This window comes from Elaeis guineensis, chromosome 3, assembly GCF_000442705.2.
Source record: "Elaeis guineensis isolate ETL-2024a chromosome 3, EG11, whole genome shotgun sequence".
NCBI lineage: Eukaryota > Viridiplantae > Streptophyta > Magnoliopsida > Arecales > Arecaceae > Elaeis > Elaeis guineensis.
In genome coordinates this window covers 15017095-15034406 of record NC_025995.2, presented here as the reverse complement: position 1 = coordinate 15034406, position 17312 = coordinate 15017095, and the positions used below count along the sequence as shown (strand labels likewise).

General features: G+C 32.7%; 1 pseudogene; it reads left to right on the top strand.

The window, feature by feature from the left end:
* The first annotated feature begins 5649 nt into the window (after nucleotides 1-5649).
* Nucleotides 5650-17099, top strand: LOC140856187 (ABC transporter G family member 22-like; annotated as a pseudogene).
* Nucleotides 17100-17312: the final 213 nt, after the last annotated feature.

Sequence of the window (17312 nt, the reverse complement as noted above, 5' to 3'; positions counted from 1 at the left end):
TCTCTTCTTTCTCTTGAGAATGACTTGATTGCATAGCTGGTTGAGTGGTTGGAATGGAGTAAAATCTCTTTAAAGCTCATTTAAAGGCTGAATAGATTTTTCAAATGAATCTCAATCCTTTCTTGTGTATTTTTTGATTTTTTTGAGTTCTCTTACTTTAATAATAGCTTAGACACCCTCTAATCTAAGTTAACATCACTAAAAATGGGTTTGTAGCTATTGAAACATGAGAAATAGTCGTTTGAAGCTTTTCGAATCAAATCTATAACTTTCTGAAAACTAGCCAATAAATTATTAGAAGCTGTTGAGTTGACTCAACCAATCTTTAAGTCGGCTCAAGATTCTCATAAGTCGGCTCATGATTTTCTTGAGTTGGCTCAAGCAGTAGGGTTCCAGAAATAGCTTCTCTATCTTTTTTGTGCTGGTGCCAGTTAGCATGCCTGAGTCGACTCACCCTATGCCTGAGTCGACTCAAGGCCTATGCCAAATGTTGAATGCACGCCAGAGTCGACTCAAAATCTTTTTGAGTCGGCTTAAGGCCTTATTTTTTTGAAAAATGCTTGAGTTGACCTCTTTAAATTTTTTTCTTTGAATCTTCCATTCAAAATTATTGGACTTCATTGAGATACGATCTTTAGCTTTCTAAATTTCTCTTTAAATACTCAAATAATTCATTAGTACCAAATATATACTCTAAGATTTTGTTATTTATTAAATTAAATATAGGATCAATAATCTCTCTCTTTTTGAAGATGATAAAATTTTTGAATGCATACAAAATACTTTTAATTTCAAAATTTGTAAAATAAAGAAATATACACATTACCAAGAGTTGTTTGCAATAATGATTTGGCATCTCAAGCAAAATTAGGAGTTAAAATTATTTTACTTAGCTATGGTCTTAAAGATTCAGATCATGCTTGAAATTAGAATTTCACCCTTTTTGTGAATGTCAGTAATCATTTCAGCATAAGAATCTCTCCTATTTATTTGTTTAAAGTAGTTTGACCCATTTTGACTATGTATTAGGTTGTGAATGTCAATATATATAACCTAAGCACATGCAAGGGACATAGACTAAGTCCTAAAGACTAGAACAATATAAGTATGATTAGTTCTAAAAGATAATCTAGGTTTGATCCTCATCGGATAAGATCTCAAGAGTGGTGGAGGAACTAGTCCTAATGATAGGGATACCAAGCCTCCTACTCCTAATACAAGTGGAGGGACCTCCTTTGACTTTGCAGCCAACATCATTCTTTCCTCAGGCTATAGATCAGTAAAACTCACACACAAGCAGCGGATAGGTTGGTTGATTTGTGGAAAAGAATCATTTCCAACCTTACTGATGGATCCAAGTCCTGATCTGAAACCCCTCTCGATCAAAGAAATAGAAATCAACATTGCACCCCATTGTAACTAATTGTCGATCGAGAAGAGAAGTAGCAGAGGGAGATGAAGGAGTGGGAAAATGATGAGGTGTGGTAGTACATAGTTCGAGTCACTATCTGATTTGCCCTCAGATTCATGCACAACCCTTGATCTCTTGTGACGAATGGCAATGCTTTTTCTTCATGGCCCCATTGCATACCATGGAGACAAATCTGAGAGAAAATTGGAAGGAAAAAGATAGGTGGGGGGTCAACTGGGGTCCTTATAGCCTTATAAAATTTTTTAGGTCAAACAGTGAAAGAGCGAAGTGAACACGGGAAGAAGAGGCTCGAGTTAAAAATAGCATCTCCAACCATGTGTCAACTCAATAATCCCTTGAGTCAACTCATGCATGAGTCGACTCAGACTTATCCTTGATTCAAATCAAGTTCAAGCAACTAAATTTGATTTTTTAGGAAAAGGTCAGATACATGAATTCAAAGGTATTTGAATGGGCAAAAATTGAATGAGAGGAATCAATGGATTTAAGGAATCTATGAGTTTTAAGAAAATTTAAGCATAGAGGTCACAAACATCTAGTTCCCTTCTAATCATACTGAACTTATCTTCATTAAGTGGTTTAGTGAAAATATTTGCCAATTATTTATCAGTACAAATAAATTCTAGCATATATTATCATTTTGAATATGATCTCTTATGAATGGTGTCTTATTTCAATGTATTTAGTTCTTGAATATTGAATAAAATTTTTAATTAGATTGATTGTACTTGTGTTATCAGATCTTATGGATATCTTATTTAATTTAATTTCATAATCTTCTAGTTATTGCTTAATCCACAAGATTTGAGCACCATAACTTTTAGCTGCGATATACTTGGCTTCCGCCATGGATAACACTATCGAATTTTATTTCTTACTAAATCAAGAATTAAATTAACACCTAAAAATTGACATATTCTACTAGTATTTTTTCTATCAAGTTTCGACAAGCAAAATCAACATCAGAATATATAATTAAATCATTAGAAGCATTTTTTGAGTACCATAAACCAATAATATATATTTCTATTAAATATTTAATAATTTTTTTGATAGCTAATTGATGTGATTCCTTAGGATTTACTTGATATCTAGCATACATACATACACTAAATATTATATCGGGTCTACTAGCAGTAAGTAGAGTAAGGATCCAATAATATCTCTACAAAATTTATGATCGATACTCTTACCATTCTCATCTTTGTCAAATTTATATTAGGGGCTTATTAGTATACCAAGAGATTTAGTGGTCTCCATCTCATATTTATTGATTATTTCTTTGATGTACTTGCTTTGATTGATGAAATTTTCTCTTTAGTTGATTTAGAGTTCGAGAAAAATATTTAGTTCTTCTATCAAGCTTATCTTGAACTTTTTTGTATTAACTTAGAGAATTCTTGACAAAGAGATTTATCAGTAGCACGAATATGATATCATTTACATAAATTTGCACAACTAGCAAATCATCAATTTTTTTTTTAAAAATAATGTTGTGTCTATACTACCTTTTGCAAAGCCATTATCAATAAAAAATTTGTTTAATCTTTTGTACGAAGTGTGGGGTGCTTGCTTCAAACCATATAAGGCTTTGTATAATTTAAAAATATAGTTTAAAAAATTATGATCTTCAAAACTAGATGGTTGTTCAACATAAATTTTTTTTAATAAATTCATTCAAAAATATATTTTTAATATCCATTTGATATAATTTAAAATTTATAAATATGTAAAAATAAATAGCAATCTAATAGCTTCTAATCTACAATAGGAGCATAGGTTTCATCAAAATCAATACCTTCTACTTGATTATAACTTTTGCTATAAATTTTTTTTGTTTCTTATAACTATACCATTTTTATCTAATTTATTTTGAATACCTATTTAGTTCCTATTATCAGGTGATCAATAGGTCTATCAATAAGTGTCTATACTTTATTTCTTTCAAATTGATTTAATTCTTCTTATATAGCAATCATTCAATTAGGATTATTTTCAGCTTCTTCAATGATTTTAGGTTCTATATGAGATCAAAAGCTAGGTAGTTATTAACATTTCTTAAGGATGTACGAGTTCTTATCCTTGCGATGGATCACCAATAATTTGATCTTTAGGATGACCATATGCATGCCTCCATTTCTTGAGTAGGCTTTCAATTTGAGTACTCTCATGGTTTTCATCTTTTCTTTTAGCCTCTCTTTCTTCTTTATTATTTTGAGTTGTCGACTCTTTGAGGGTAAGCTTCTCTATGCCATTGTCAATTAAACTTGCATCATCATCAGCAACATCTTCTTTTCTAGAAGATAGATCATTAGTTTCATCAAATACTATATGTATAGACTCTTCAACAATCAACGTGCATTTATTGAAGACTCTACATGCTTTACTAGATGTGGAATATCCTAAGAAAATATCTTCATCTGATGTTGCATCAAATTTATCTAAATTATCCTTACCATTGTTTAGAATGAAATATTTATAACCAAAAATATGAAAGTAACTAATATTTGATTTTCTATTTTTCAAAATTCATGAGGAGTTTTTTCTAAAATAGGTCTAATTAAGGCTCTATTTAAAACATAACTCTATATTAATAGCTTCGACCTAAAAGTATCCTGAAAGTTTGCTTTTGGGATTCTATTTTTTTTTTCAACAACCCTATTTCTCATAGGATCTTGATGGACAATATTTATGTTAATCATAAAATAAAGGCTTATCTTCATGCCTAGCATGACTCTAGTTCCAAAATATTGAACTACATGGAGTAATAAAATCATTTACCTGAAGATAAAGCTATTGATGTCTTGATCTTTAACGCCAATATTACTGAATTGCAACATAAGAACATGATTTAGATGTGCTCCTCACCACCTACAAGTAGTATTTTGATTTTCCAAATCCAACTCTGAGTATTCTTGATAGAAGCACCTCACAAGCACTCTCGCATGAGTTGGAGACCAAATTCGTAGGGTTATGTGCATGCCTCACCCATTATAGTTAGTTATGGAGCTTAAGATAAGCTTTATCTCTAAGACAATAAGATAGAAAGTATCATTATCATAATCACTACACAACTCTATCCCATCACAATATCAAAGATTTATCTTGAATGTGGAATCCTTATTAAGTATGCAATAAAATAGATCCAAGTATGTGTTAGTGTGGGCGACATCTAGATGTGTCGAATTCAGATCAAGTCTAACAATCCTCTAATAGTGATGAACCTCGCAAAGTTTCTTATTGACCAGCCAATGATACAATAAATGACAAATCAACACCATCAGAGTTAGAAGATAAGGTTTTACATGAAAGGACTAAGAATTCAAACATCAAGAACAAAGACCATCTTCCATGGACATCCATTAATATTTTTTGGATGCCTATGAAATATCACTGAAACTGGATTGGAAACCAGCATATCCATATCCATATTTATTTGTCTAATGAATACAAATACGGAAACAAATATTATTCAGATAAAAAAATTCATATCCATATTTGTTTTAAATGGATATGGATATAATTTGGATACTGAAACTATGTATATAATATTATGAATGTAAGTTGGATAATTAAACTTTATGACTATAGAATCAAAGATATTACTAAATAGATAATAAATCAAGTTAATAGCATATTTTCATGGTTGTATATTTTTTTAAAAAATTAAAAGTGCTATATAAAATTATATAGCATTACAGGTAGAATTGGATATTTGGACATAGATCAGATAGTTGTCTATCTATGTCTATATCTATTTTTCATTGATGGATATGGATATGCATGTGAATATTAGTCAGATTTTAAAATTTCTATCCATATTCGAATTGATTTAGATATGAACATAGATCTAGATGGATATTATCCATACCACTTTCACCCCTACTATGGAATGAAACTTGCACAGACAGAGAAGCAGAAGCTTCTAGAATCTATGTTGATTGACACTAAATAGGGGATGCAAGTATGTTAAGATTGAAAGATTCTAGGGCTGCTTGGAGGTAGCAGTACTACATTCTCATCTATAGAGGCTTGAAAAAGAGTTGCCATGATTACTTAAGCTGGTTCCAAGTAACCCAGTGTAGCAATGCGGTAATAGTTGGATTGCTATGGTGGCAGTCTGATTATTTGACTCCAAAGAAGATTCTAGATTTTCAGGCAAGCATGCTGTTCTTTCGGTATTCACAACTATCTTCACATTCCGCTAATAACGAGCAATGGTTTTCAAAGAGAGGTCTGTAAAAGTGTTCAAGCTTAGCTCATACTTCGTGGTTAGAAACATGTTCAAGCTATAGTGTTTTTGCTGATTGTCTACTTCATGGTGGATTTGAAAACATACCTCACATGATTTTCAAAAAGTAAGCTTAATTGTACCTTAGCATTATAGATGCTCTCTAGTGACTGGTTGCAGCTCTATTGGATGTCAAGAAAGCAACATGACTAGCTTCTCTAATCATTATGACATTCATGTTGGTGATGGGTTCTTTGTGCAAAGGGATTAATTCTTCATCTCATGGATTCACTATGAGTCTTTTAATTATCATACTTACAAATTACTTCTCAAGATTCAATATAGCTACTCGAGTCTTAGCCATCCTGGATATAGGCCCTACAACTCAACTTCTATTAAAGGACTTCGATTGTGTAATGGAGGAATGGAAGTAGATGGCCATTTCAAAGTTCGAAGCACATCAATGACAAAGCTTACAAACTTGAATTTCCTAAAGATTGTGGTGTGTCTGCCACTTCCGTTGTAGGTGATCTCTCTCCCTCTCATGAAGATTAAGGAGATTCGAATGCGATAGTGAGTCTTCTCCAACTAGAAGAGTGTGAGGCCAGAGGATTAACCTAGTGGGCACATGCGTTTGGGTCCCACATTGGGCATTGTCCACATTAGACACTAATTATTAATTTAGAAAATTCAATGTTAGTAGACTTTAGGTAGTTTTTATGTTAGCAAACTTTAATATTAGAAAATTTAATAGTTCAAGTTTCTAGAGTAATAAGATTAGGAATCCCACACTGGAAAGGAGAAGAAAAGGGTTACCATAGGGCTCATGAATATGATATATCCTACATCAGAATCTAAGAAATGGGTTTCCCTTGCATTGCTTATAAATACATCCTTGGATCTCTACCATAATTATCCTCGAGTTTGTTGGGTAAAAATAATTTTATTCTAATAATTAATCTTCTCTTGTTTTCTCTTTGTTCTATCTTCACTCCCTTTGGTCGATTCTTAGGATTTGTGATTGAGTGTGCCAGAGCTGTATCTCTGAAGAGGCCATCCAAAGTGGTGAGTTGGCCTTGAAAGTGAGAGGCATATCCTGCACCTACCCTAAGAACCGTTCGTACCTATTCATTGAAAGCCAATTGGTACGCAAGCTCATTGCTACCACCTTTTAGGCTTTGACATCTCATGTCGCATATATCTTAGTGGAGTTTCCTTGTTTCCACAATCTATTTCATTGGCATCCTATTTATTGTCTTGATTTTAAAGGGGAGTCCATACCTCCTAGAATCACACTCTCATTGCCTCAATCTTGCAACCACCCCCATCTGTTGCTCTTATACCTTTTTTGAGTTAAACTAAGCTCAGCCCGAGCTAACTCGAAATTTTGTGGAGCTCAAGCTAGCTTTGCGGAGCTGAGCTCAAATTGGCCCAGCTAACTTGTTTTCTTTTTTCTTTTTTTTTCTATACAAAGCAGGAGTCACAAGCTAAAAAGAAGATCCAGCCACTTAAGCTCTACTCATTTACATGCCTAAATATAGTTGGAAAAAAAATAGTTATCAGTAGTTTCAAAAAAATAGTTATCAATCACAAACTCTATCTTATTGTGAAATATTAGTGTTGATGTTGGATATTGATTAATTGTTATATCAAATAATAGGTGGTTGACACCCCTAGATATTAGGCTAGATTTGGAAGTTTGAATTAGATCTGATCATGAGAGTCAAGTTATATGATGCCTTATAGAAGTCTGATGAGATACTTGATTATTTTAGGTTTTTGGATGATTATCCTAATTGGTGAATTTTGAAAAAGTTTTAGAGTGGAGATGGTAATTTTCTTTTCCCTCGGTTACTTTTAGTGCATGCTATATCTTTTAACTAAAATTTATATTTTTAATGAATTATTGTGAAGCAAAAGTTATATATGCAAGTATTTAGAAATTAAAAATTTTAGAAAACATTGCATGTTTACAAATATTATGCATGTTTGCATAGAAAGAGAAATTCAAAAAAAATATGGACCGAGCATAATCTTATCCTCACATGGTTATGAAATCTGTGATTTATTTGTATAATTATAGAGTTTGAAAAGTGATGATATTCTTGTTTTAATATTATATGGCATTGAAAAGAGATGAACACTCTTGCATTAAATCTTTCATGAAGTTTTGTAAGGAAATGATTTTCTATTTTAAAAAATAAGATGTGAAATTCTAGTTGATATTGCTTATATTATTGTTGAAAATGAGTATGTCCTATATGAGAAACTGGTTATTGTGAAAATTATAAAAAAACTTTCTATTTTGATTATGATTCGGATCTAGCTAATGAGACTCATTATTGGCCATATATTAGAAACTTCTTTCTTTTGAGCTTAGTTAGTCGGGGCTGATTGTTGGCAGATCTAGCTTTTTCAAGTTTAGCAGTTGAAGCTGATCATTGGTACATGCTGATACATTATATCTTTATTCTCGAGATTTTATCTTTGCCTGATAAGGGTTTACTCACAGTCATGTGATTTAGAGCTAGTTTTTCTTTCGACCTAGCTAGTTGGAGTTGATCATTGGGATAGATTGATGGATCACATGTTCTGTATTGCTGGGCTAGTATTTTTCGAGCCTTATCATAGGGTTAATCGTGGCTGTAGATGCTAAAATGCTAAGTGAGAATTTATGTTTGATAATTATGCATGATATATTTCGAAAAAAAATTTATTTTGATATATATATATATATATATATCTTAATTTTGTTAAATTATCTATATTTGGAGAAAAATTATTTTATGCTTGATCCCACTAGAAATTTTTGAAAATTACTAAACTTGTAAAGCTTATACCCTTAGTTCATTTTTTTAGGTATGGCAAAATAGATGGGGCTTGGGACCAAGCAGCGAGGAGCATAGGATTTAGAGATATTTTAGTTGCTTTTTCTTGATTAAATTGATTTGGACATATTATTCTGCGTGATTGTGGACTAGTTCTTTTGAATAAATGAATTAGATTAATTATTGCTACCACTGCCTAAGTTCGAAATGACATGAATGTTCATGAATAAAATGAAAGGCCTTGCATGTCCTATGGAATTAAACCCTTATGGATGTGTGGCCATCTGTCATATACTTAGCTCGAACCATTGGATCTAGGCATGATAGTACTGATCCAAATGGTCAATTCAATAATGATCAGATTATTTATATATGAGCATGTTGTCTTTGTGCCCTATATGTAATGCATGATTTTTTTGTAGCTTTTAGAATAGCATTTTTGGGTCATTTTAATACATTTGTGCATTAATACAACAAAAAAAAAATTTGGACATGTACAAATTTGGACACGGCTCAAACTCTCAATAATAGATGCATAGTGTATGGACTTATTTCCTCTCTCTTAATCTCTTTTTTTGGACATTGTAATTTGTTAGATTTATTACCGCTTACAATAGAAGCAACTCTAGGGTAACATCTTTCCCGACAAATTTCTTTAATACTCTTGATATGTAAGTCCTTTGAGATAGTCCAAACATCCCTAAACCTATGTTTGGTTGGGGTTATGAAATGAAGAATTGGAGTTGGAAGGATAGATGAACTCCATCTATGGTCTGATTCAAAAAATTTTAGGGAGGATGGATGGAAAGGAGAGATTGTCTATCCACCTAGGTTCATCATTTTGGATCCTCTCAAATTAGGAAGAGAAGAAAGGATGGATGGAGCATAAGGAGATGGATTTCTATATTGACAAAATTATCTTTTATTAACTTTTTTGCAAAATCCTAACACTTCTTAATTTTTTATTTATTTTATTTATATATATTTTTATTTTACTTATACTATCTATCTTATACAATTAAATTTTTATTATTAATTTTTTAACTTCAGCATATAATTTTCATAATTATAAATAAATAAATAATTTTTATCATACAAAATTTTTAAACGAAAAAACTGATCTACATGTATTAAATGTGCATTAAAAAGTGGTGACTATATTGGATCAATCAGAGATAAATATTCTATGTCAGATTTTCTATGCAACCTGCAGTGCATAAAGAATTTCTCATCCAACCTGATACAGTCCTTGGTAAAAAAACAGCAGTGGCCGAGATACAAATAGGAACCCTTGATTTTCATTTCATATTATCACAATAACTAGGAGCCTACCACTCATCTTACATACATTTCTCAAGCGAAGAGGCCTCATTATCTTTAAGAAACCAGCATACAAATGATAAACAAAATAGAAGATAATCTTGAATTCCAGCATAATCTTGAAAATAGAAGATAAACAAAAGAATAGGTGACATTGAACGTTTATCCCATCCAAGTCTGCCAATATTGGAGACAAGGGAAGCTTCAGAACTAAAGGCTACAAGTAATAGATATAGTTTATTTATAACTCATTTCGTCGACGGTGGGCAGACTCCTCCCTTGGCTGATCCGCTGGTGCAACCAGAAGGACCGGATTGCTGCAGGGATTGAAACGTGAATCCAACTCTTGCCAGGTGCTGCTCCGCCCCGAGAAGCCTCGCTGCTGTGACCGGTTGGGAACACAGAAGGCAGAAGACGGAGAGAATGGTCAGCAGAACCAAGAGGTTTCTCTTGATAGAAGCCATGGACATCAATTCTTAAAATGAAGCCGAGCTTTTTCCCTATTAATTTCTTCCTTTCTACTTTGTAACTCAGAGGTGGCAACTAACTAGTTATCGGATTGGGTTGGTTGATGGAAGGAAGAGCGGCAAAGGGTGTTATATGTATGTTTCCTTTACGTGCGTTTTGGGAGGAGATTTGAATGAAAGAAAGACTCGAGGGATGTTGATTCAAAGTTCAAACTGATTAGCGCGGTAAGCAAGCAGGACTTTGAATTCAAGTCGTTATACCGTTTGTTAGGCATGCTTGAATGGAGTTTTTAGGAAGTGGCAGAAGGTGTTCACAGCCCGTGAGAATGTTTGAGCGGTTTGGTCGTTGGCAAAAGCTACTGCATCTTCTTCGATATTTCTCGAGACCGTTCATCAAGTAAACGTATATGAAAACGATTACTCAGAGAGTTGTGAATAGCTGAGACGTATATTTATTTAATATATTTTAACTTTGCTTTTAGAGAAAGATGGAGAAAGTACAGAAGTACTTCAACATTCCTAGTCAACCTTCTTCAACATTCCTAGTCTGCCACGAGTTGCAGCTGATCTTGCAGAATCACGTTGCTCCAAAACTTTTTCGTTTGGACGATTCTGACCCACCTTTTCATGAATCTTATAAATTTTTAAAATAGCATTTCAAGTTTTCATAATGTCTAAAATGTTCCTCCAGTTTTCACGGTTTACATGTATATATTAAAATTTTAAAAATTTTACACTCTCCCCGGCTACTATATCTATAGCTGCTTATGGGTGAAATCCTTCGGTATTAACCATTGCATCTACTTCTCAACACTCAATATTAATGCCAATAAATTTTCTGTGACCATATCTTACATCGAAAAAAATGAAAGAAAGACTCAAGGGATGTTGATTCTAAATTCAAACTAATTAGCGTGGTAAGCAAGCAGGACTTTGAATTCAAGTCGTTCTACCATTTGTTAGGCATGCTTGAAAGGGAATTACTAGGAAGGGGCAGCAGGTGGAGTTTACGGTCCCCTGGAATACGCATGTCGTTTGGTTGTCGGCAAAAGCTGTTGCACCTTCTTCGCTATTTCTCGAGATAGTTCATCGAATAAGTATATGAAACTTTTACCAGAAAAATAAGTTTGTGAAAACAGTTACTCGGATAGTTGTGAATAGCCGAGACTCTTACCAAAAAAAAAAAAAAAAAAAAAAGCCCGAGACGCCTATGCATTATTTAGTATATCTTAATTTTGCATATAAAGGAAGAGGGAGAAAGTACAAAAATATTTTTAAAAAAATTATGAAGTACAAACGTTACCGAATAGTCCTCATGCGGTGCTCAACATCTTAGTCAACCCCTTTTTTTCTTTTTTTAACATTCCGTGACAACTTGGAGTTGCAGTTGATCTCAGGAATGTCCTCCAAACCGTTTTCTTTCACCTTTTTAAGTTTGGACGGTTCAGGGAGAGCGGGTCCTCTGTGTACCTGATACCCGTGTAGTACGGTGCATCGCATGTGCCATCTATTGGACAATGAACGGCTATACATGATCGTACATATGAGCATATGCAGTCGCATGTATTATTCATTGTGCGATAGATGGTATGTATAGTGCACCGCACATCTATTGCATGCAGTGTACCACATGGTATGGTGCATTGTAGAGGATCCATACGATGATTTTCGTACATCTCTTCATTTTTAAAAATTTTTTAAATAATATTTTAAAATTTTAAAATATTCTAAAATGGTCCTCCAACTTGTCAACCAGTCAATATGGCATGCATGCTATCATAAAAGATTAAATCACCATCTCCCTTGATAGAAAAACTGTCCTTATTCTCCAAGATTTTCTTTCTCTACTTCTCCCCCTCCTTCTCATAGCCCACAATTAAATCATCGTTCACGACCTCCACATCAATAGCTTCCTTCTAAGGCTTTTGCCCTGATCAAGGCTCCTATGCTGAATGGAGTTACAAGACAATAAAATAAAGTCCAATAACCAGAATAGCATGACATAAAAGGTTTTGTACATCAAATATTATTAGGATAAATTATAGCGACATGGCTTCAACTTTTATCAATTTGCACTAACACATCAAAAGTTTTAATTTTTTTCAAGTAGATCCTAAAACTTTAATTTTTATTACAATTTGCCCAAACCATCTAGCAAAAGTCTAACACTATTAATGGTAACCGTCAAATTACTTATCTCTTATTTAAAAAAAAATTACCCACAAATTATAGAGACACCAACTTTTCACGATTTGCATGTAGGCTCCAAAACTTCAACCATGTTGTACTTGGGCCCTCCTCTGACTACTATATCTATATATGCTAATGAGGTGAAACCCTTCATATGAACTATCACATCTACTTCTCTGTGCTCTATTTTAGAGTCAACAAACCTTCTATGATCATATTCAAGGGATTTACAAGACATCTTGCTTAGAAAAAAAGTTAAAAACATCTTTTTTGTCACACCCCTGACTCGAGATCGTGAGTCTAGGGGTCATCGCAACTATCGCGTACCTGTGGAGAACTTTTCCCACAAGCATGCAAGACATCTTATCATAGTACCATAAAGCAATAACGAAATAAAATTTAACTAATTTTATGTTCAACTTTATTTTCAAAAAATTAAATTAAATTTCTTACAAAATAAAATTTCATGATCTTGAATCAAATTTTAATAAATTATAATCTAAAATAAAATATCAAAGTCTGCTTCTAATTTACTCTCCCACATCGAATCCTTGAGTCAAGCTAGATCTCTAAATTTATAAAAATAGTAAAATATAGAGTAATGAGATAGACAACCCAGTAAATAATGATTATCTTGACTAGATAACTCATGTGATAATATAAATTTTAATTATCAAAATATAGTTTATTATTGATCAGTGCATAAATATAATCAAATTTATTTTCAAAACATGAATTTAATAATGCAAATATCTCTCAAATATTCATATACATAATCATATATCCGATTTCAAAATTAACCATATTTAAAAATTTGATTCAAAATAAATTTTACTTAACTCATCAGCTTTTAAACTATAACCACACTTATATCCTGTGGTTGGGCTAGAATACCACACTTATACTCTATGATCAGACTAGAATAACACACTTATATCCTATGGTGGGGTTGAAATACCACACTTATATCTTATGGCTGGGTCGGAATACTACAATTATATCATGTGGTGAGCCGAAAAGTATAGAATCATGAGCTTAGAGTGATAATGCACAACCCCCAATTGATAAGGTTCAGAACATAGCCCGATTGAAAATCCAAAATCGATTCGTATCAATTTTTTTTTTATAGACTAACACATATTTCATAATCAAATCAAAATATACACATATGATTTCAAATCAGTAAACAGTTACAACAAATTCATATAAATTTTCAATCAAAATATATTTCTATGAGATTGATAAATCATATATTAATCCATAATAATTTATTTGATATTCAAAATAATATTATATAAATAAAAAATCTAGAGAAGATAGATTAGTACTTATCTTATGAATGAAATCAACCAACCTGTCTCGCTAGTTTTGAGAGCCTCTCTCAAGATCCATCACCACAATATAAGAAGTCTACACATCTTATTGCGTAAATAAACACTTCCTTGGGTCCGGGGTTTCAAATTTCCATCTTTGTTTTGTTTAACTACTGGAATAGATTGACTCTCAACTCTCTATGGACACTCAGCTATTTCTTGACCTATTTTGTCATAGCTAAAGCAAGCACTGATAATCCAATGGCATTCACTATCTATATAAGCATTACTGCACCTAGAATATCTAGCACCGCTAGATGATCCAGAGTTGTCACTTGCTGATCTCTTATTCGAATGCCCAGTATTTTTATTACTCTATCCTTGAGAATCATTCAGTCTATTTCTTTTCTTTTGATTTCTTTTTTTTTTTTGCATGTTCTTCATTGACTTTTTTTCAATTATTAATTCTTTATTCACCATATCTGCATAAACAATTAATTCATATGGTACTACTTATTTTCTAATTTTCATTCTCAGTTTCATCTCAAATTTATGTACTCGATCACACTCATCCTTAACCAACCTAGGAACAAACTTGGCAAGCTCCATAAACTTAGGTAGCTTCATATTTCGCAACCATCATAGCTTTTTTTCAAATAAATAAATTTTTATTTTTTCTGAATCCTTATATATTAAGAAAAATATTGATCATAAAATACTCTTCAAAATCTCTCCCAAGTGAGTCACTCTTCTTCTTACTGATATTTATGTTGCAATCTTTGATACCAATTGAATACTTTATCTTGTAATAAATAAGCTGTATATCAAATCTTTTCATCATCATGTATGGCACTCTTGGACAAAGAATACTTCTAAAGATTCAATAGTCCCCTTGAAGGTTGGTGGAGTAAGCTTTTTAAATTCTGTGATACTATTTTGCTGTATCGGTTGCTCTCCAAGACCATACAGTTGCGGTATATCTCAGTGTGTATGTTGCTGTTCAAGTAATTGCTACTGTCTCAATATTACCCTAACTAGAGTTTGCATTAATCAAGCCATATCCAGTTTCTGATGTGCTATCGAAGTCCAAATAGGGTCAACGAATCCCTCCTGTTGGAGAGTGCCACTAATCGTTGGGGAGTACCACCCTCCATTGGTTCAATGTTTCTCTAACAGCACCTCGAGCAACTTTTTTATCTGACATGGAGCCATCTTAATAAGCTTTCCAAATTTTTTTTCAAACCTAATATCCAAAAGTATTTAATAATGATTATTCTTTGAAAATAAACATCCTAAATCCTTATAGGACTGGCTATTGGATAATTAACAGTCATGATCCCTTCACCAGGATTTATCCAAGTCATTAGAAGGTCTTTCTAAGAATCCATAAAATTTTAGAATAGAGAGGCCATCTAGAGAAAAGCACTTTTAGATAGAGAAACTTTTAGAGAGAGAAAATGATATTTTTTAGAGAGAAAATAGAGAGAAACTAAAGAGAAAGAGGAGAGAGAAATGGTTCCAAGGAGAGAGAGGGAAGAGGGAAGAGAAAGTATCATTATCATAATCACTACACAACTCTATCCCATCACAATATCAAAGATTTATCTTGAATGTGGAATCCTTATTAAGTTTGCAATAAAATAGATCCAAGTATGTGTTAGTGTGGGCGACATCTAGATGTGTCGAATTCAGATCAAGTCCAACACTCCCCTCATAGTGATGAACCTCGCAAAGTTTCTTATTGATCCAGCCAATGATACAATAAATGACAAATCAACACCATCAGAGTTGGAAGATAAGGTTTTACATTAAAGCACTAAGAATTCAAACATCAAGAACAAAGACCATCTTCTATGGACATCCATTAATATTTTTTGGATGCATATGAAATATCACTGAAACTGGATTTGAAAACGAGCATATCCATATCCATATTTATTTTTCTAATGAATATAAATACGGAAACAAATATTATTCAGATAAAAAAATTTATATTCATATATATTTTAAATGGATATGGATATAATTTGGATACTGAAACTATGGATATAATATTATGGATGTAAGTTGGATAATTAAACTTTATGACTATAGAATCAAAGATATTACTAAATAGATAATAAATCAAGTTAATAGCATATTTTTATGGTTGTATATTTTTTTAAAAATTAAAAGTGCTATATAAAATTATATAGCATTACAGGTAGAATTGGATATTTGGACATAGATCAGATAGTTGTCTATTTATGTCTATCTCTATTTTTCGTTGATGGATATGGATACGCATATGGATATTAATCAGATCCTAAAATTTCTATCCATATTCGAATTGATTTAGATATGAACATAGATTTAGATGGATATTATCCATACCACTTTCACCCCTACTATGAAGCCAAACTTGCACAGACAGAGAAGCAGAAGCTTCTAGAATTTATGTTGATTGACACTAAATAGGAGATGCAAGTATGTTCAAGCTTGAAAGATTTTAGGGCTGCTTGGTGGTAGCAGTACTATATTCTCATCTATAGAGGCTTGAAAAAGAGTTGCCATAATTACTTAAGCTGGTTCCAAGTAACCCAGCCTAGCAATTGTGGTAATAGTGGGATTGCTATGGTGGCGGTCTGATTATTTGACTCCAAGGAAGATTCTAGATTTTCAGGCAAGCATGCTGTTCTTCATTTTTGTATTTTTGGAGTTTTTTCCAGTATTCACAACTATCTTCACATTCCGCTAATAATGAGCAATGGTTTTCAAAGAGAGGTCTGTAAAAATATTCAAGCTTAGCTCATACTTCATGGTTAGAAACATGTTCAAGCTATAGTGTTTTTGCTGATTGTCTACTTCATGGTGGACTTGAAAACATACCTCACATGATTTTCAAAAAGTAAGCTTAAATTGTACCTTAGCATTATAGATGCTCTCTAGTGACTGGTTGCAGCTCTATTGGATGTCAAGAAAGCAACACGACTAGCTTCTCTGATCATTATGACATTCATGTTGGATGATGGGTTCTTTGTGCTAAGGGTTTAATTCTTCATCTCATGGATTTACTACGAGTCTTTTAATTATCATACTTACAAATTACTTCTTAAGATTCAATATAGCTACTTGAGTCTTAGCCATCCTGGATATAGGCCCTACAACTCAACTTTTATTAAAGGACTTCGATTGTGTAATGGAGGAATAAAAGTAGATGGCCATTTCAAAGTTCTGAAGCACATCAATGACAAAGCTTACAAAATTGAATTTCCTAAAGATTGTGGTGTGCCTGCCACTTCCATTGCAGGTGATCTCTCTCCCTCTCATGAAGATTAAGGAGATCTGAATGCGATAGTGAGTCTTCTCCAACTAGAAGAGTATGAGGCCAGAGGATAAACCTAGTGGGCACATGCGTTTGGGTCCCACATTGGGTATTGTCCACATTAGACACTAATTATTAATTTAGGAAATTCAATGTTAGTATACTTTAGGTAGTTTTGATGTTAGCAAACTTTAATATTAGAAAATTTAATAGTTCAAGTTTCTAGA